General features: G+C 37.8%; 1 long non-coding RNA gene across 1 annotated transcript; it reads left to right on the plus strand.

The window, feature by feature from the left end:
- Positions 1 to 2,123: 2,123 nt before the first annotated feature.
- LOC137252088 (uncharacterized) lies at positions 2,124 to 9,515 on the plus strand. The gene is made up of 2 exons (XR_010953445.1): positions 2,124 to 6,136; positions 8,685 to 9,515. It is a non-coding gene; the product is annotated as an uncharacterized lncRNA (long non-coding RNA).
- Positions 9,516 to 17,880: the final 8,365 nt, after the last annotated feature.

Genomic DNA, 17,880 nt, shown 5'->3' on the forward strand with positions numbered 1-17,880 from the left:
TGCCCATGGTGGAACCATACAAGGTGGTAGTCGCGGTGACATTCCTGCAGCCATCATTAAAAGTTTCATATACTTTGTTTTTGTGAACCGATGGACTAATGTCAAGGTCGTACTGCGCTGAAAGTTGATGTGTCAAATCGTATAAAAACTACAAGTCCGCTGTCACCTTGTATAATTACGCCATGGTGGTTGGCGTTATTGGGAATTTTCCCACACCATTGGATTATTTCGCGATGCCACCTGCGCGAAATTAACGAAAATTTGCCCCTCTTTTTCCCTATCACCAGCCAACTGATACATTCCAAGGGTGACTCCCAAGTGGACCATAAAAAATGGTATGCGAAGATTGTTGGTTGCCGTATTGCGCGCTTGTATTTAAGATCCAATTTTTCGTGCGTCGTACAAAGTAACAACATGTTGGTACTCTATGTACTATGAAGCAAATAATTTCCAACCTAATATTTCAACAAGCTACGCTCTCAAAACACATATTACAATTTATATAGTACTACAATTAAAAATATGGTAAATTTTCAAAACAACCGAAAACTTTCTTTAAAATAAACAGAAAAGTTATTTTAAAACCAAAAAAAAAAAAGGAATTAGAACACGAAGTTATATTTTATAACCACCAAATATAGATACATTAACAAATTTTACTTTCCCAGTTTTCCTGGCGATAGTCCTATGCGAGCTCGTTTGCGAATCTTTTGCAGGAACCTATAGGTACACCTTTTTTTATTTATGTTGCAAGTAAACAATGTTGGTTTTAAAGCAACATTTAGAGAAACTACTACCTTATACGAGGGCTGTTCATTTGCACACATAAATACAATCTTGATATAGCTTTTATTACGTAAAGTTTTTTTTCCATTAGATAATTTGGATTACATAATTATATATTATATACATACTAGGCGTGTGAGGGATTAAAAGAAATAATTAAACGTACGAAAAGAAATATAGATAATTCATACATATAGAGATATATATATTGTGACGAATATGTGTGACACTAACTGATACTCACATCCCTGGTCTGATGCTAAGTAAATAAAGTCACAACAACAATAAAGCAGACAGTCACTTGGATCTACATAAACGAATCGATCATTATGTCTACACATATGTACGTATACGCAGTTGAGAAGCAACGCACAACCACGTGCATATATCTGAGATACTCCCGAAAGTATGCAATGAGAGAAGCTATAAAATCGTGCAATTGTAGTTACAGCTGAGAAATTTGTGTCCCCATTACCGTTTAAAACTCAACTCTGGTTGGGTTGAAATTTCGCAATTTGGTATTACAGATTACAACTCAACCTGTCAAAAAAAATGTCGGTTAAGTTGTCTAGTCCAGGCATCGGCGTTTCATACATCTTAAGATGGTGAGCAGCTCACACAGATAGCCTGCGCTCTTTGTTTAGTGAATGGTTCAGTCTGCAATGAGCAGTTGGCGTGTCAACATCGAGTGTTGGTATCGCTAGTTGCGCAGCGAAAAATGTATGCACGTATTTACGTAAATACATTTTATTAATATGAATTAATTTAACTAATTTAATATGAAAAAATGCAACTCTCCTCAAAGAGTTTTAATTTTTTTGTTGCAAAATGTTTTGTAGCACAAACCCCATTGAATTTACCCAAAGGCGTTGTTCAACATAAAATATTCGCTTGCCATTGTGCGCATAAATAATTTATTATTTATTGCGTGCTTAGCCGTTGCAGTTCATAGTGTACCTATACCAAGTGTGTTCACTAAGCGATAAACGTCAAAACTACAAACAGCCTCGCTCACCTGATGGAAATCTCAGGTCTAGAGTCGCATTTTTGGTCTCAACGACAACATTTTTGACTACCAATCGTATGGACTTTTTCAATTTTTCAATCATTCGGAGCATTCGGTAATGGTATCCATTTTGAATTCGCTGTCATTCCGAATCCAGCGAGTGCCTGTCAGAATGCTTGACAGATAAGTCAACACACTTGTACTTGTACACTATGTTGCAGTTTTACAAGCGAATGATCAGTGAATCAATTGGTTCGTGCGATCAAAGCGCTCTCACTAATACATCCACACAACATTTTTGCCGACACTTGGTCTAGTCTAACAAGTTTTTGTGGCATTACCGTTTACAACGTTGTCTTGGTGTAGTTGTCAAAGACGTCAAAATCTTACAACTGATTACTAGCAGTTGTCTCATACAATTTTGCAGTTGTTTTGAAAAAATGTAATGTTTTACAAGACGACTCACCACATAATTTTTAACAAACATTTTCAAAGTTGGTATCAAAAGACACGTTTCGACCTCCGATTTAAGAATCCAAAATCAAAAATTAAAAATTTAATTTCTGTCATATCATTTCGGTTCAAATTTATATGTGGGTGTTGTATTTTGCTAGACACTAATGCAGTAAGGCGTTGGACCCACCCAGGGTTATTTTTACAAACCGCGGCCAAAGGCCGCCAACGCAGAATAATGTTCTGTGCAAAAAAACTGTGGATCGGGCCTCATATTTCGGACACTCTTGGGGCCATTTTGTGGGTTTTTGTAATAATTTTTCGACAGAAATAAAATTTTTAATTTCTGCTTTCGAATCCTAAAAGCGGAGATAGAAACACGTCTTTTGATATCACCTTTGATAAGAGTTAGATGGTGCACGGCCTCATAAAACGTTACCGAAAAAAACAAAAAATTTAAAGCCGGTAGTTTAACATTTTTTAATCAAACAATAATCAACATTTACATATTTATAGAAAAAGCAACGTTTAAACGAAGGATTTCATTGAATTACTTTTTGACTTTATGGAGCGACATTCCGAAGTTATACGAGGCTGGCCGCACTTCGGATGCAGCCAAAATAGGTGAAATTATGCGAACGTGAGTCCCATTGATACTAATCACTACTCCTGGGAATCCTGTTTTAGAGTAAAATACAATTGTTGCTGTTTGGGTTTTAATCCACTTCGCACAAATATGCTCCCAATCTATATATATAAAAAGAAGTGTACATTTTGATTGTCACTCCATAACTCGAGAACGGACAGAAAGATTGCCATGAAATTTTTAGGAAAGATACAGGAAGGAGAGATGATGGTTAGTTGATTTTTAAATCCCAAATCGGTTTAGCCATTCCTGAGTTATGATTTTTTTTAGAAAAAATTTAAAATTTGAAAATTTGGTATATAAATTTGCCTATATTAGTATTTACGATCCTTTTTTCTGGGAAGTTAACCAGAGACGGACTGGGACTGGGATTAGAACTATGACCGGGACTGAGACTCGGAGTGGGACTGGGACTGGGACTGGAACAAAATACATACCACCCTCTGGGACAGGCAATAAGGGATGAAGAAGAATGAGAAGAAAAAAGAGAGAAGTAGAAGGATACTGAGAAAGAAATAGAATGAGACGAATATGGAGATAGATGAAGCGAAAAAGACGGAAGGAGGAGTGAATAAAAGGATCAGGAAAAAGTGAAGAAGTGTGGGGGAAGGCAGAGTTAGGCGGAAAAGGCTTATTAAAAAATGCAGATAGGCCAAATTTAGGGCAGAACAGGGGTCTGCCAGGTCTGCTAGTGATATCGAAAACCAGTCCAACACCAAAATCATTTCCACAGCATAGTTGATAGCTGCCGTCAGCAAGGAATCGGAGTGAGGCGCATAAATTTAAAATAGGGGTAAAGCCTTCCCTCGAACGCGTTTGCGGAAATGGTCCTTAATTTTGTTTAGTAATGAGCAAAATGCTTTCCTTTCAAATCTGCAAAATAACTTCATGAGAAGCTCATCATTTGTCGCTTAGACATTTTCTTACTTGGTGCTTGGTAGTTCCAAGGGATTGGAATGATCACGCTAATATTTTCTGTAGTCGCGACATGTCAATCACCAACATTTTCGCCATTATAAAATATATTTTCATATAATGTCCGTTTTGCTTTTATTTTGTAAATGCTTAAATTTCCTCCACAAAATGATCAGCTGTTCATTTATCTGTCAAATCATCACTTTCTGAAGTTGGCAACTCAACTTAAATTCAACTGAAATAAGTTGTAATTCGTAATACCAAACAGGAGTTGAGTTGTCTGAATGTTGAGTTGTTTTAATTACAACCCAACTAAGTTGAGTTGTATACAGTAATAGGGGCATTGATAGCTGATGGCCCACTAGTAGATTCTGGAAATAGAAGCGCCTAGAAGATGCGAACGAGGAAATCAAAGAGAATAAAAGGCAGCGACAGATAGAGGCGCTAGAATCAGTTTCGATTAAGACGCTATCTAGCGAGCAATAGCAGTATTTGTTGAAGTCACTGTAACATAAGCTTATATTTTCTTACTCAATAAAACCGACCTTCCCTAATGTAAGTTTTATATTTCTTAGAATAGATGATGAAATACGTCTTGCTATTATATAACATTATATAATCTGCAGCATGCGTACATATATATGTATATGCATGTGGATGTTGCAGTGACAAGCAAAAGAAACAGAAATCAATCATCTACATGCAATAAAGTGAGAAAGCAGATTGCATATCATAGTAGGCATGGTAGATGTTACATTAGTTACTGCAACTATTTATGTATACATATGTATATATGCTAGCGGCATCAATTTACTTCAGCTGAAATAATTTTTCGGTTATGATGCGCAAATCAATAAAGTTTTCATTTTGAACGGTGACGGGTCGAGACAGAAAATAATAAGAAAAATAAAATTTAATTGGAGAATGTACAGTTTCTGTGTCAGCGTTTTTATTTGGTTTAATATAGAAGCTTTTGAAGATAATTCTACAGGTTATGGGCCCAGACACAAATTGTGACTATATCTGGTGTTTGGTTTAAGAAAATAAAAAGTGAATTTACTAAAAGAAATAAATAAAATAAAAGTGCATACTGTGTGTTGTGAATTCCTGAATTCTGTTGCGAAATTGTGATTCGTTAAAATATGGATAAATTAAAGAAAAACATAAAACCCTTTGATGGGGAAAAGTTTTCTATTTGGAAATTTTGCATTAGAGCTTTGTTAGCAGAAAATGATGCGCTTTTCGTAATTGATGACGAAAAACCGGAAAAGGAAAGTGAACAGTGGGCAAAAGCCGAAAGAATCGCAAAAAGCATAATAATTCAATTTTTAAGTGACTCGTTTTTAAGCTTTGCTAGTACGGAATGTACTGCAAAAGAAATTTTTACAAATTTGGACAAAATATATGAACGGAAAAGTGTAGCTTCGCAATTGTCGGTTCGAAAACACCTATTATCATTAAAATTAAAGTCAAACTCAAATTTAATGAACCATTTTAACGTATTCGATGATTTAGTTACGGAGTTAATCGGCTCGGGTGCAAAAATTGATGAGATGGATAAAGTTTCGCACTTTATTACTAACCCTTCCCTCTTCATATGATGGTATTATAACCGCAGTTGAGACTTTATCAGAAAAAAATCTAACTTTGGCATTTGTGAAAAATCGGTTACTAGATCACGAAATAAAATTAAAACTAGCAAATAAAGATACTAGTTTAAAAGTTCTGCAAGCTGTTGGAAATTCCGAACAAAGTGAATATAAGACAAATATGAACCATAACAAATTTAAAAATAATTTTAAATATAAATCAAATAAAAAAGTTAATATAAAGTGTCATCATTGCAAGAAAATGGGGCATATAAAAAGGGACTGTTTTATTTTTAAAAAGACAACAAAATAGTCAAAATAAAGATAAAACTAAGCAAGTGCAAACAGCTGCAGTCCAATCTGATACCGGTTTCGCGTTCATGCTAAAAAGTGTAACAAATTACAAAAATAAAAATTCAAAACGTATATCTTTTATTTAGGACTCTGGTGCATCTTACCACATGGTCAATGATAAAAATTTGCTGCTTAACTGTACTGAGTTAGAAGAGCCAATCAAGATAGCAATTGCTAAAAGCGATGCATATATCTATGCGACAGCGATAGGCACAATGCAAATGAAAAATGACTGGCAGCCAAAGATCACCCTTCAAAACGTTTTATACTGCGAAAATATTCCACAAAACTTACTATCAGTTAATAAGATGACGAATGCCGGGATGGAGATCGTATTTTCGTCAGGAGGTGTGGAAATCCAAAGAGAGGGTGAAGTATTGTATAAAGGTATGTGTACTGTAAATATTCCTGTTATTGAGTTTGAAATTTGTTATAGGGTATATATAACAAATAAAGTTAGTAAGACTACATACCAATTGTGGCATGAACGATTAGGTCACATTAGTAAAGGGAATTTATTAGAACTAAAGCGAAATAATATGTGTGAAGATACACAATTATTAGATAACGTTAAAATTGATACTGAAGTATGTGAATCTTGCATAAAAGGGAAACAAGCCAGATTAACATTTTCAAAATTCAAAGATAAGGAATATATTAGAAGACCTTTGTTTATAATACATTCGGATGTTTGTGGTCCTATCACGCCTCCTACAATTGATGGTAAAAATTATTATGTAATTTTTGTTGAACAATATACACATTACTGTGTAACGTAATTAATTTCTCATAAGTCCGATGTGTTTTCTCATTTAAAAGATTTTGTTGCAAAAAGGGAAAATCACTTTAATTTAAAAGTGGTAAATTTGTATATAGATAACGGTAGAGAGTACTTATCAAATGAAATGAGAGAATATTGTGTTGAAAAGGGTATAAGTTACCATTTAACAGTTCCGCATACACCTCAATTGAATGGGGTGTCTGAGCGTATGATTTGGACCATAACTGAAAAGACTAGGGCTATGATTAGTGCAACAAAATTAGACAAATGTTTTTGGGGAGAAGCTGTGTTAACAGCTACTTATCTAATAAACAGAACGCCAAGTAATGCTCTATATGACAAAAAGAAAACGCCTTTTGAAATGTGGCATAGTCAAAAACCAAATTTAAAATATTTGAAAGTTTTTGGTTCAACAGTATACAAGCATAACAAAACAAGAAAAAGGAAGTTTGATGAAAAATCCATTAAATGTATACTTGTTGGCTATGAAACAAATGGTTTTAAACTACGGAATTTAGAGGAAAACAAATTTGTTGTAGCAATAGATGTAATTGTAGATGAGGTTAACATGATTAACACTGAGATTTTGGAAATTGAACGCCCTGAAAGTGATTGGACTATCCAGAATGACAGTATGGACCAGCGAAATGAACCACAGAATGAAAATATGAAAATTAGTGTCCAGAATGAAAGTAGGGAGGGTTCAGACTTCCAGAATGAAAGTAAGGAAGAGGAACAGGGTGATTTTCAAAATGATAGCGCTACAAACTTCCTGAATGAGAGTATGGAAGAAGATGGCAATGTAAGGCGAAGTGAGAGGCTAAGAGATAAGCCACCGAGATCTTATAGAATCTTGGATAATTGTTATACTCACAAAGCTCCTTTTCTGATATACCTAAAAGTTACGATGAAATAAAAGAAAGGGATGACAGATTACAATGGGAGCAAGCAATTAAAGAAGAGTTAGATTCTCATATATTAAATGAAACATGGACACTTATTGAGAATCCGAAAAATAAAAATATCATTGATTGTAGATGGGTTTTCACAATCAAGAATGATGAACTTGGTGATCCTGTTAAATACAAAGCTAGGCTTGTGGCGCGTGGTTTCACACAAAAGTATTTAATTGACTATGATGAAACTTTTGCGCCTGTAGCAAGAATTTCTAGTTTTCGGTTTATTTTGTCTATATCAAATCAATTTGATCTAAGAGTTCATCATATGGATATGAAAACTGCATTTTTGAATGGCAAACTAAAAGAGGAAGTATATATATTTATTGCTATATGTTGATGATTTGGTTATATCAACTTATAATTTAGAAACAATGTCCAGATTTAAAGACTATTTAATGAGTAACTTCAGAATGACTGATTTAGCTGAAATCAAGTCTTTTATTGGCATAAAAATTAGCAGAGAAGATAATAAAATGGAACTTAGCCAGTCGGCTTATATTAAAAAAAGTCGTAGAAAAATTCAGTATGGATGGCTGTAATCCAGTTAGTACTCCACTTCCAAGTAGATTGAACTATGAGGGGATAAATTCAGACGAAATGTATAATGCACCATGTCGAAATGTAATTGGATGTCTAATGTATATAATGCTATGCACTCGACCTGATTTAAGTACCTCAGTTGGAATTTTAAGTAGGTATACAAATAAAAATAATAAAGAACTATGGCAATGTCTTAAAAGGGTTTTGAGGTACCTAAAAGGGACAGTTAGCTTAAAGTTAACTTTTACAAAAACTGTAGACTTCGAAAATGTTTTGACTGGCTATGTTGATTCCGATTGGGCAGGAAATGAAAACGATAGAAAAAGTACTACAGGTTATTTGTTAAAAATGTTCGATTCAAGTATTATTTGTTGGAATACTAAAAAGCAAAATTCAGTTGCAGCTTCATCGACTGAAGCTGAATATATGGCATTATTTGAGGCCACGAGAGAGGCTATGTGGTTAAAGTCACTAGCAAATAGTATTAAATTAGAACTACAGGAACCCATAAAAATATTTGAAGATAATCTAGGATGTATAAGCATTGCTAATAATCCTACTTGTCATAAAAGAACTAAACATATTGATATTAAATACCACTTTTCTAGAGAACCAATTGAAAGAAAACTAATTATTCTTGAGTATATTCCTACAGGTAAACAGCTGGCTGATATCTTAACAAAACCATTGCCTGGACCACAATTTGCCGATTTGAGAGATCAACTTGAACTGATGATTTAAACATTATTTTTGATGAAACTTCATTTTCACATGGCACTCAGACTTAATTCATTGTATTTTTCATTCTTATTTTAATTATATATCATTTATATTAAATTTAAATTATGTTGGTCTGATTGGGTTTTACTGGGTTTTCCCAATCCATGCAACAAATGTTGGACCACAATTGTACCATTTCCCAGAATACTCGACCTGCCACCGAAAAGATATGTAGATAAGTTTTTGCTGAAACTATATTTTTGTAATTAGATATATGAATCTATATTGAATTTTATTTAGATAGATTTCTAGTTTATTTTGAGGAGGTGTGTTGAAGTCACTGTAACATAAACTTATATTTTCTTACTCAATAAAACCGACCTTCCCTAATGTAAGTTTTATATTTCTTAGAATAGATGATGAAATACGTCTTGCTATTATATAACATTATATAATCTGCAGCATGCGTACATATATATGTATATGTATATGGATGTTGCAGTGACAAGCAAAAGAAACAGAAATCAATCATCTACATGCAATAAAGTGAGAAAGCAGATTGCATATCATAGTAGGCATGGTAGATGTTACATTAGTTACTGCAACTATTTATGTATACATATGTATATATGCTAGCGGCATCAATTTACTTCAGCTGAAATAATTTTTCGGTTATGATGCGCAAATCAATAAAGTTTTCATTTTGAACGGTGACGGGTCGAGACAGAAAATAATAAGAAAAAATAAAATTTAATTGGAGAATGTACAGTTTCTGTGTCAGCGTTTTTATTTGGTTTAATATAGAAACTTTTGAAGATAATTCTACAGTATTATTTGAAAATAGTAGTTATTTATTGTGAAGTACTTTAATAAAGGCCATTTTGCATTATTAAATATTGGAGTTATTTATTCAACAGTTTAGTGATTCGAACTTAGCAGTAGGTTGCAAATAAGAGGATTTGCAGTAAATTCGTTACAATTGGTGTCAGAAGAGGAATTGTTGAATAAATTCCAGAGGACAACAAGGAGATGGCAAAGTTCAGTGAATTGAAGATCCAGCAACTGAAAAAGGAGTTGGACAGCCGTGATTGAATACAACCGGCAATAAACTCGAACTTCAGGGACGACTACGAGAGGCAATGGAATTAGAGGGAATTAACGTGGAAGAGTAGATAGTAGTAGTAGTAGCGAGGAGATAACAAACATTGAAGAGAAAAACGAAACATCGCAGACAGTTACCAGCACAGACTTGTACATGATATTGGCTGCAATATCTGCACAAACATCGACAGTAGCATCAATGTCGTCGAAATTGGCATCCCAACTGGAAGCGCAAGAAGCACGTATAACAGAAATGTCATCACAAATATCCACAAATATGTCACCACAACTAAAAGAGCAGAAGACATATATGGCATCCCAACTGGAAGAGCAAAAGACATATATGACATCTCAGTTGGCTGAGCAGTTGAAATCACAGGAGTCCCGCATATCCTCGCAGCTGGAGGCACAGGAGGTAAGGGTAACATCGAAGCTAGAGGCCCAGGATACAAAAATTTTACAGTTTGACGAAAAAATCGAGGCCGAAGTGGATGCTTTGAGAGGACGTATCGAGCAGTTGCAACTAAATCGCCCAGCACTTTCAGCAAGCAATCCGAAGGTAAAAACTCCATCTTTTGACGGCTCTGTTCCTTTCCAGGTCTTTAAGCTACAGTTTGAGAAGACTGCAGCAGTGAACAACTGGAATGCTGAACATAAAGTTGCAGCTCTGTTCGTGGAATTGAAAGAGCCTGCCGCGGAAATCTTACAGACGATTCCAGAGTACGAACGGAACAGCTATAAAGCATTGATGGTCGCTGTCGAGAGACGTTATGGAAGCGAGCATAGAAAACATATTCCAAATTGAGTTGCAAAACCGTCACCAAAGAGCGAATGAGACTTTGCAGGAGTTTGCCTCGGATGTTGAAAGGTTGGCACATTTGGCAAATGCGAACGCACCCGTGGAGTACACCGAGAGGGTAAAAATCCAGAGTTTTATAAATGGCATACGGGACGTCGAAACAAAGCGAGCTACATACGCAAAGCCAACATTCGCAGAAACGGTGTCACAAGCTCTGATTCAGGAAACGGGCGTCGCTTCTGTGTAAGCCAGTTTTAAAAGCAGTTTAAAAGCGTGTGGAAGTAGAAAGGCCAGAGTGGGTAGACGAAATATTGGAGGCGCTGAAAGGATCGCGGAGTTAAAGAGTTATCAAATGCTTCAAATGCGGGAAGTCCGGTCACATTGCACGTCATTGCGATCTTGATCCCAATAGCTCCAACAATGTGGGTGGCCGTAAATGCAAAGTTGGAGGAGATGAGCAAGAGCGTGTCAGATGTAAAGAACGAAAACTTGCCCCAGCTATTGAATGTCCTGTGATATCTGTGTCGTAAATTGGAAGAAAATTGAGCAGTCTTGCCGTCAAATGAAAGCTGGATGGCAAGGAGCGTGTACTGACTTTAGTTACAGGCGCATCTCATTCCTTAATCCGATCTGACTTGGTCAACAGGAGAGTAAAACCGTTACCTGGAGCAAGGTTGCGTACGGTCACTGGCGAGTATAACTAAGTCCAAGGAGAAGTAGTATGTGAGGTATTAATTGGAAAGGTCATGGTTCTACACAAATTCATTGTGGCGGAGATTTTTGATAAAGTCATATTGGGAGTGGACTTCTTAGTTGACCATGACATCAGGATCGAAATGCGGAGAAAGGTTATGCGCTATAAGAACCAGGATATACCACTTAACTTTAGTTTGGAGAAAGGGTTCAGCAGTAATCGGGTACTGGTGGAGAAGACTCGACAAAGACCACGAAAGTCAAAGGTAAAGGTTGATGGATCGAATGGGCCAAATAAAGCGAAATCAAAAGTACGTGCGAGAGAAACACTGGCTTTGACAAACCCTAATGGACGCACTAAAACGACTGAAAGAATTTTCCAGAAAGAATCCAAGGGTGGTTTCAAGCCAGCGCGCACTACTGTTGTGAAACGTCAAGACGATACTGATGATGCAAAGTCAATCCGTCAAGATCAAGCTCTGCGAAGTAGTTCTTCATTGGCCAAACAACAGAGTGCCAGGGAACGATCCAAGATAATGAGAAGTAAGATGAAATACAGGTACGACAAAGAAAATAATTCGGAAGGTTTCCGGGAGGGATATTTGTTACTGCTATACAACCCTCACCGGCGGAAAGGTGTTCCATCCAAGATTTGGTGCAGTTGGGAAGGCCCGTACAATGTTGTGAAGAAGATTAGTGATACCATCTACCGCATACAAACCACTGGGAAACAACGGAGTAGAAGAGTGGTACATTTGGAGATCCTAGCGGCGTTTAGATCGGGAGATTTGTCTGATCGGGATGATCAGACTTAGGTGGAGTGCAGTGTGACGAATATGAGTGACACTAAGGCAAGGTGCACACGAGGCTACGCGTCATAGACGCTGCAAGCGATATTTGTACGCTTTTATGCCGAACAGATGTATTTAAATGGAGAGCTGCATGAAAGCGACAAAGCATGAAATTTTCGTGTAGCTAAGCGTACAGCAATGTTGTACGCTGAGCGTACGTACGCTTGAGAAAAAGGAAGAACAAGATGTTTGTTTACATTTTTTTGTATGCAAATTTGTGTAATTAGTTAAAAAATGTTACTTTAGTTAATAAAAGTGCGTGAAAGGTATATTACCAAAGCGAAAAAGAGTATTAAACACCACAACCGCTTGGTTAGACATTGTTGAAGCGTTTAAAAGGCTAAAAAGTGTTGTAAATTAGAAATCACTCTTTTCTCTAGTCCGCAGTGGTGTAAAATTGCCTTTCATAATTTACAAAGGCACGGGGATGCAAACAACGTTTAATAACAATTTACTTCCCACTCAGCATTTAGGTGATTAAGTTTTGAATTTCCCTACATATCAATACAATTTGATTACTCTTTCTGACTAAATAATGAGTTATCATACAATTGAACAAAAGAAATAATCAAATATGAATACTTTTGATGATCAAAAACTCAATATAGCTTTTCAATCACATTTTAGAATCATATTTGAATCAAATGTGTTTATTTTAGGTGATCAAAATTTGTAATAATTTTTCATTCAGCTTTCTGAATCTTTTCTGACTACCTTGGTTGACTGAATAATGAATTTGATACTTGCTAAAATTTTACTTTTCATTGAAAATCTTATTTATTTCACATACATTTTTTCAATCATGAAGTTCAGAAAAAATATATTAAAACTTTATTCTTCAAGACAAGAAATAATGTAAATACTGCTCCTAAGAAAAGATGTCCCCACCAACCATTTCTCCACCTTCTGCTTCCCAGAAAATACAAATTAGCAATATTAAGGTTGTGAACCCCAGGTAAGTGAAACTCTCTTGACATATGTATGTACCTTGATATGGCTTCAACATCCCGTACCATATCGTATTTCAAGATGTTGACGATCATAGTTGATGCTGGATGTTGTAGTCGAGGTGTATATCGGTCAAGTTTGTTTGCGAGTGACCTGTGGTTCAAATAGTTCACTTCCGCTTTCTTTCATCCCCTGATGAAATAAGATTATTATGTAGTATCTTATTTTGAATGAGATATGAAGAAAAAATGATTCAAAAATCTCAACCAAAACGATTGAAATATGTTCACGAATATGATTAGAAAATGATTGTGAAAAGCATTCAAATATTACTCTAAAACAATTAAAGCTCAATTTCACATTGATATCAAATATGAACAAAAAGCGTTTCGAAATATGAATCATAAATGATTATTCAAGAATAATCACATTTATGGTACATTTTTGTCCCGACGATACGTTAATTTTCGAACAGAAAATGCTTTTAAATTTGAACGTTTTTAATCATCTTGGGGTATGATATTTGAATATTTTTTGATCAAAATTTTCAAAAAATGCTGGCTGGGTTTGGTTTCGGGGACGGATATAGCTGAAGAAATTTTTATTTTTTTCAATAATTGTTTGCTTTTTGCAGCGACGCTCGAAAGTAGCTTCGTGTGCAAATCTTGAGGCGTAGAGAAATTGTAGCTATATGAAATATCTTGTACGCGTAGCCTCGTGTGCACCTTGCCTAAGTGATACTCACATCCCTAGTCTGATGCTAAGTAAATAAAGTCACAACAACAATAAAGCAGACAGTCACTTGTATCTACATAAACGAATCAATCATTATGTCTACACATATGTACGTATACGCAGCTGAGAAGCAACCCACAACCACATGCATATATCTGAGATACTCCCGAAAGTATGCAATGAGAGAAGCTATAAAATCGTGCAATTGTAGTTAAAAAAAAATTGTAGTTACAGCTGAGAAATTTGATAGCTGATGGCCAACTAGTAGATTCTGGAAATGGAAGCGCCTAGAAGATGCGAACGAGGAAATAAAAGAGTATAAAAGGCAGCGACAGATAGAGGCGCTAGAATCAGTTTCGATTAAGACGCTATATAGCGAACAATAGCAGTATTATTTGAAAATAGTAGTTATTTATTGTGAAGTACTTTAATAAAGGCTATTTTGCATTACTAAATATTGGAGTTATTTATTCAACAGTTTAGTCATTCGAACTTAGCAGAAGGTTGCAAATAAGAGGATTTGCAGTACATTCGTTACAATATAATATTATTGGACATTTTCAAGAATGCGGTATACGTTTAACGACAATCGCAAATGGTTGAATCCATAGTCTATGAACTATTTTAAAATGAATTTTGAATAAACTTTTGTAATTAAAATGGGAATGCTGGCATTCTTTTGATTTAGAAGGCATATGTAACACAGGTAAGAGGCCACCGAAAAATTAGGTGCGTCGGTGGTCATGGATTTGAGGGTGGACTCAAGCACCGGGCGTCGCAACAACACCCGCGGTGCCCCTTATGTATATTCGGCCTTTTTATTTTTATATTTATTTTCAGCCGTTTTAGTTTTCTTTTGTTTCAGCAAGGTAGTAACCGGTCATTGCCGGTTCGGTAAATTTTTTTTGCGTTAGATTTTTTTGAATGTCTTTTTTGAATTTTAAATTTTGAATATTAAACGGTCTGTCCGTGGCATCCGGTTCTGCCGGATGTCGTTTTATTTTGAAATGTAAGCGTGTTGAATGATTTCTGCGCTTTTTGACAGTTTGTTAGGAATGATCGGAATTTTTCTGTTTATGGCGCAGGACAGCAAGGTTGGCAAGAACCCCGCCCAGCCGACATGACTAGCCACAGTGCAATACAATATCATGCCGACTGCCTTCCTTGCTGCTCCACTGTAGATGCGTTTCCATAACACCCTTGTTAATTCTACTTGGTTTTGATGTTTCATTTCTGAATTGCACCGATGCCTGCCGACCACCAGATAATTTGCGGTCCACCTTTTAAGACATGGGGAAGGGTAGACCCTTCCAGATCTTGCAGTAGCGTGCCATGGTTGACCGTATCAAAAGCTTTTGATAGGTCTAGCGCAACGAGTACTGTTCTATGGTGGGGGTTTTGATTTAAGCCGCAATTTATCTGGGTGCTGATGGCATTTAGCGCGGTGGTGGTGCTATGGAGTTTTCTGAAGCCATGCTGATGACAGGCTAGCTGCAAATTTGCTTTGAAGTAGGGGAGCAAAATGGCTTCAAGCGTATTGGCTACTGCCGATAGGAGAGATAACGGGCGATACGACTCTCCTATGTTAGCTGGTTTCCCAGGATTTAGTAGCGGGACCACCTTGGCCATTTTCCATTTTTCGGGTATGACAAAGGTGGAAAGAGACAGGTTGAAGACATGTGCTAAATATTTCAAACCCTCTTTCCCTAGGCTTTTAAGCATCGGCATGGCAATGCCGTCTGGGCCCACTGCTTTGCATGGATTAGCATGACCGATGGCATCCTCAACCTCTTTGGCGGTGATGGTAATTGGTGACGCGCTGAATGTATGTTTATGTGCGTGTCTGTTGGCCCTCCGTCTATCTTTGTCGACCGTAGAATGCATTATATATTGTCGGCAGAAAGCGCTCGCGCATTTTTTCGCATCCGACAGCACTTTATCGCCAAAGGCGATGGAAACTTTGTCATTGTGCCTAGACGGATTCGATAAGGACTTTACGGTGGACCAGAGTTGACCTACACCGGCAGAAAGGTTACAACCGCTTAGGTGCTCCTCCCATTTCGCCCGCTTGTGGTCATCCACAAGCAATCTGATTCGTTGGTTTATATCCCTTATTTGGGGGTCGCCGGGATCGAGCTGTCTTATAAGGTCACGTTCTCTCGCTAAACTTGCGGCCTCTGCCGGAAGCGATTGAAATATCCGGCGAACTATGACAGCTTCCTACCATACGTGTGGGGGCGTCTCCGTTTATTGTGCAGAACGTCGTTACATCTCACCTCTACTGTCCACCCACAAGTTTGAATGCCATAGATCGTGATGGGCATTGAAATCGCCTAAGATAATGCGATTGTTGCCAGTGAGTAAGGCGTTGATATTTGGGCGGTATCCAGTGGGGCAACAGGTGCCAGGAGGGATGTAGATGTTGATGATTTCTAGGTTTGCATCGCCTGACCGGACAGATAAGCCGTGACGTTCTAAGACACTGTCCCTGCGGCCGATATCGGGATCAAATATATGATATTGCACTGAGTGGTGTATGATAAACGCGAGACCGCCTCCATTTCCGCTCTCGCGATTTTTTCTGTGGACATTGTTCCCAGAACAGGTCTGCAAAGCAGAGCTTGCTGTGAGCTAAGTCTCTTGAATCGCAACAATGCGGATGTTGTGCCGCTTCATGAAATCTACTATGATCTACTACTACAGCGATCTTCCCAGTTAATCCATTACAGTTTAACTACAGAATTCTGAAGTGCAGCAGGGGGAGACGTCGTCACTCTAGGGGTAAGTGACTGGTGACTACGCCTGAGTTGTAAAAGGCTAGGACGCATTTGCTGTTGTGGCCCTGGGACTGGACGTCCCTGGGTAAGCATTGGGGTACCCGGTGTATTTGGGTTTGCGGCCTGGCAACATGGCGCAATGAAGCCCGTCGGGGGTTGCCGTCGCAGGAGCTGCATTGGGCGGATGTCGCAAACATATATATTCTGTGCTGGCAAACGGTGCAAAAGGTGGTAGGGACTAAGAGTCTGTTTCCCTGACCTACACGATTGCTGCCGGAAAAAAGAGAGGAAGAAGACGGGGGCAGGGGCTGATGCTCGGCATTGCTACCGACTCTACTACGGAGATTATAGTTATGAGTTGGAGCGGCCGTATGAGCTGGTGGCGCCGTAGGGCGCGAGTAGCAGCGGGTGCTGGAAGGTAGTGGGGGCGCTAAGGCGTAGATTACGGGACGCCCTTGGGCGTGAACAGCAAGGAGCCGCAAACGATTTATAAAAGTTATGAGGACGTCGGGTTTTGGGATCTAGCCCCGACCAACGTGTCCGATGCAACCATCCCTTGCACGTGTCACACTGACAAGAGTATGACCGTCCTAAAAAGATTATTTTCCGGGAAACGCACCAAAACCATTTCTCAGGACCGGGGTTAGGAAACGAACCCGGATTGGGTGCGATACCTTCCCGGAGCAGGAAAGAATGGCGCAGTTCCACTGCAGGGAGCTGCTGGGAAGATGACAATTTGTGGGAGGGACACAACAAATTAAATGGGGTTACACTGAAATGACAGTCCTTGGTCGGGAAAAATCCTGTCGCTCCGGTACATAGAACCGACCTTGGGAAACGCCGACTGCCTTGGGATGGGGCGAAGCACTGCTACAACAACAACAGCAACATTCAAGGGGTTGATCAGCGCAATACAAAGCTTTATAGCTTCAAAGCTTCTGCAACCCAATTGTCAACCTCAACTACGCGAGGGTAATCCTGATACAAATGTGAATGTATAAAACACATATTTAGCAGGCAAGGCTCTGGCCAGTGGAACTAGGGGGTGGCAAAAGACCATCAACATCGATAACACTCCCCAAAGCTTTCGGGGAATGTCTTTATCGTTAATACAATAGCAACAACAACATAGGACCATCAAATGTTACCACATATGTAAATACAGATTTAAGCAGATTGACGCACATCTCCAAACTTCCGGTGTCGATCTTACAGCACTTTAACTAA

The sequence above is a fragment of the Eurosta solidaginis genome, chromosome 5 (assembly GCF_040869045.1).
Source record: "Eurosta solidaginis isolate ZX-2024a chromosome 5, ASM4086904v1, whole genome shotgun sequence".
NCBI classification, from domain to species: domain Eukaryota; kingdom Metazoa; phylum Arthropoda; class Insecta; order Diptera; family Tephritidae; genus Eurosta; species Eurosta solidaginis.